The 4,724-nt window shown below is 38.4% G+C and overlaps 1 long non-coding RNA gene across 1 annotated transcript; it reads right to left on the bottom strand.

Moving 5' to 3' along the window:
- Positions 1-606: 606 nt before the first annotated feature.
- On the bottom strand, positions 607-4,061 carry LOC115226069. The gene is made up of 3 exons (XR_003882977.2): positions 3,995-4,061; positions 2,051-2,363; positions 607-679 (listed from the first exon to the last, which is right to left on the bottom strand). It is a non-coding gene; the product is annotated as an uncharacterized LOC115226069 (long non-coding RNA).
- Positions 4,062-4,724: the final 663 nt, after the last annotated feature.

Here is a 4,724-nt window from a genome sequence, read left to right as displayed (position 1 = left end):
TTTGAGAAGGCAATAAACAGAACAACTTTTGTTGGATCCTTACTTATTAATTTTTTAACCCCTTCGATGTCATTCATCCAGATTTTCTCAGTGATTCTCGTATGCTCCCTGTGGGATCTGGATTGTCTTTTATGAGCATCTGAACTCCTTCAATGTCACTCATCAAAATTTTCTCTGTGATTCATTGAAAAGAAAGTTTATTTCTTTTGAATCTTAAACACTAGCAGTTGTCCTCTGATGTTTGAGATTTGGTTGGGTAGAGAGATGCCAAGGACCTAAGACACTGCTTAGGTCCATAAATTCAAAATTGCTTTTGACCTGACGCAATCAGCCGCTGTTGTGTACCTCGCACCCCAGTGGATAAACCTAAAATTTAGCAGGTATCCTACCAACTCGTTTTCTATATCAAAATTGCTTTTGACCCTACCCAATCAGCCGCTGGCAAAATTTTTACATTTAAGCGCCTGGCTGGGTCACCACCCAGACCCCAAAAGATAAGTATCTTCTATCCATTCAGTTTCTATTCAGGGTGGCAGCCCACACCCTCAGGCGCTTGTCAATTTTTGGCCACCATAGGTGGGGAGAAACCAAATTAGGGTTATAGTCAAATTTTTGAGCCTCCGCAGGGGTGTCGAAAAGCACACCCACCGTTGTGTACCTCGCACCCCAGTGGATAAACCTAAAATTTGGCTACTGCCGCGAACTTTTTTGCTGGCTCATCCAGCTGGTTTGCTTCTTGAATTATTTCGACCAACATACTCGGTCAAAATTGATTCTTACATTGTAAAGTTTTCAATTATACTCCCTAAAAACAGTCAAATTTGAGAAGGCAATAAAGAGAACAACTTTTGTTGGATCCTTTTTTATTAAATTTTTAACCCCTTCAATGTCATCCATCCAAATTTTCTCAGTGATTCTCGTATGCGCCATGTGGGATCTCAATTTTTGGTTAAATATTTAAAAAATGTCAATAAAGAGAACAACTTACTTTTGTTGGATCCATTCTTATTATATTTCTAACTCCTTCGATGTCACCCATCCAAATTTTCTCAGTGATACTCGTATGCGCCATGTGGGATCTGGATTGTCTTTTATGAGCGTCTGAACTCCTTCGATGGCTGTAGAGCCAAGCCTTTACGAATCAGTACCAATTACACCCCCTTGCCTTCCGGACCGGCTAGGAGACATGATTTTCTCATAGTCATTCAGGAGGGGCTAGAAGGCTTGTAGACTGTTCAGCTTGGTCTCTGTAGCAACCATCACATGCATATCGTGTGATCTGAGGTCGTCGAGGAAACACGCTTTTTTTTTTTTGCTGGCTCATCCAGCTGGTTTGCTTCTTGAATTATTTCGACCAACATACTCGGTCAAAATTGATTCTCACATTGTAAAGTTTTCAATTATACTCCCTAAAACAGTCAAATTTGAGAAGGCAATAAACAGAACAACTTTTGTTGGATCCTTTTTTACGAGTCTTTCCACTCCTTTGATGTCACTCATCTAAATTTTCTCAGTGATTCTCGTATGCGTCATGTGGGATCTCAATTTTTGGTTAATATTTATAAAAATGTCAATGATGAGGATTAGAGGAAAGAGGCAAAGAAAGAAATGAAATATTATGGACAAATTTATGTGGTTACTTAGCAACATTTCATATTGTGTATAAAATAATAAACAGTCAAATTTGAGAAGGCAATAAACAGAACAACTTTTGTTGGATCCTTACTTATTAATTTTTTAACCCCTTCGATGTCATTCATCCAAGATTTTCTCAGTGATTCTCGTATGCTCCCTGTGGGATCTGGATTGTCTTTTATGAGCATCTGAACTCCTTCAATGTCACTCATCAAAATTTTCTCTGTGATTCATTGAAAAGAAAGTTTATTTCTTTTGAATCTTAAACACTAGCAGTTGTCCTCTGATGTTTGAGATTTGGTTGGGTAGAGAGATGCCAAGGACCTAAGACACTTCTTAGGTCCATAAATTCAAAATTGCTTTTGACCTGACGCAATCAGCCGCCGTTGTGTACCTCACACCCCAGTGGATAAACCTAAAATTTAGCAGGTATCCTACCAACTCGTTTTCTATATCAAAATTGCTTTTGACCCTACCCAATCAGCCGCTGGCAAAATTTTTACATTTAAGCGCCTGGCTGGGTCACCACCCAGACCCCAAAAGATAAGTATCTTCTATCCATTCAGTTTCTATTCCGGGTGACAGCCCACACCCTCAGGCGCTTGTCAATTTTTGCCCACCATAGGTGGGGAGAAACCAAATTAGGGTTATAGTCAAATTTTTGAGCCTCCGCAGGGGTGTCGAAAAGCACACCCACCGTTGTGTACCTCGCACCCCAGTGGATAAACCTAAAATTTGGCTACTGCCGCAAACTTTTTTGCTGGCTCATCCAGCTGGTTTGCTTCTTGAATTATTTCGACCAACATACTCGGTCAAAATTGATTCTTACATTGTAAAATTTTCAATTATACTCCCTAAAAACAGTCAAATTTGAGAAGGCAATAAAGAGAACAACTTTTGTTGGATCCTTTTTTATTAAATTTTTAACCCCTTCAATGTCATCCATCCAAATTTTCTCAGTGATTCTCGTATGCGCCATGTGGGATCTCAATTTTTGGTTAAATATTTAAAAAATGTCAATAAAGAGAACAACTTACTTTTGTTGGATCCATTCTTATTATATTTCTAACTCCTTCGATGTCACCCATCCAAATTTTCTCAGTGATACTCGTATGCGCCATGTGGGATCTGGATTGTCTTTTATGAGCGTCTGAACTCCTTCGATGGCTGTAGAGCCAAGCCTTTACGAATCAGTACCAATTACACCCCCTTGCCTTCCGGACCGGCTAGGAGACATGATTTTCTCATAGTCATTCAGGAGGGGCTAGAAGGCTTGTAGACTGTTCAGCTTGGTCTCTGTAGCAACCATCACATGCATATCGTGTGATCTGAGGTCGTCGAGGAAACACGCTTTTTTTTTTTGCTGGCTCATGCAGCTGGTTTGCTTCTTGAATTATTTCGACCAACATACTCGGTCGAAATTGATTCTTACATTGTAAAGTTTTCAATTATACTCCCTAAAACAGTCAAATTTGAGAAGGCAATAAACAGAACAACTTTTGTTGGATCCTTTTTTACGAGTCTTTCCACTCCTTTGATGTCACTCATCTAAATTTTCTCAGTGATTCTCGTATGCGTCATGTGGGATCTCAATTTTTGGTTAAATATTTATAAAAATGTCAATGATGAGGATTAGAGGAAAGAGGCAAAGAAAGAAATGAAATATTATGGACAAATTTATGTGGTTACTTAGCAACATTTCATATTGTGTATAAAATAATAAACAGTCAAATTTGAGAAGGCAATAAACAGAACAACTTTTGTTGGATCCTTTTTTACGAGTCTTTCCACTCCTTTGATGTCACTCATCTAAATTTTATCAGTGATTCTCGTATGCGTCATGTGGGATCTCAATTTTTGGTTAAATATTTATAAAAATGTCAATGATGAGGATTAGAGGAAAGAGGCAAAGAAAGAAATGAAATATTATGGACAAATTTATGTGGTTACTTAGCAACATTTCATATTGTGTATAAAATAATAAACAGTCAAATTTGAGAAGGCAATAAACAGAACAACTTTTGTTGGATCCTTACTTATTAATTTTTTAACCCCTTCGATGTCATTCATCCAAATTTTCTCAGTGTTTCTCGTATGCACCATGTGGGATCTGGATTCTCTTTTATGAGCGTCTGAACTCCTTCGATGTCACTCATTAAAATTTTCTCTGTGATTCATTGAAAAGAAAGTTTATTTCTTTTGAATCTTAAACACTAGCAGTTGTCCTCTGATGTTTGAGATTTGGTTGGGTAGAGAGATGCCAAGGACCTAAGACACTTCTTAGGTCCATAAATTCAAAATTGCTTTTGACCTGACGCAATCAGCCGCCGTTGTGTACCTCCCACCCCAGTGGATAAACCTAAAATTTAGCAGGTATCCTACCAACTCGTTTTCTATATCAAAATTGCTTTTGACCCTACCCAATCAGCTGCTGGCAAAATTTTTACATTTAAGCGCCTGGCTGGGTCACCACCCAGACCCCAAAAGATAAGTATCTTCTATCCATTCAGTTTCTATTCCGGGTGACAGCCCACACCCTCAGGCGCTTGTCAATTTTTGCCCACCATAGGTGGGGAGAAACCAAATTAGGGTTATAGTCAAATTTTTGAGCCTCCGCAGGGGTGTCGAAAAGCACACCCACCGTTGTGTACCTCGCACCCCAGTGGATAAACCTAAAATTTGGCTACTGCCGCAAACTTTTTTGCTGGCTCATCCAGCTGGTTTGCTTCTTGAATTATTTCGACCAACATACTCGGTCAAAATTGATTCTTACATTGTAAAGTTTTCAATTATACTCCCTAAAAACAGTCAAATTTGAGAAGGCAATAAACAGAACAACATTTGTTGGATCCTTTTTTATTAAATTTTTAACCCCTTCGATGTCATTCATCCAAATTCTATCAGTTATTCTCGTATGCGCCATGTGGGATCTCAATTTTTGGTTAAATATTTTTAAAATGTCAATAAAGAGAACAACTTACTTTTGTTGGATCCATTCTTATTATATTTCTAACCCCTTCGATGTCATCCATCCAAATTTTCTCAGTGATACTCGTATGCGCTATGTGGGATCTGGATTGTCTTTTATG

This window comes from Octopus sinensis, linkage group LG29 (assembly GCF_006345805.1).
Source record: "Octopus sinensis linkage group LG29, ASM634580v1, whole genome shotgun sequence".
NCBI classification, from domain to species: domain Eukaryota; kingdom Metazoa; phylum Mollusca; class Cephalopoda; order Octopoda; family Octopodidae; genus Octopus; species Octopus sinensis.
This window is presented reverse-complemented; position numbering and strand designations above follow the sequence as displayed.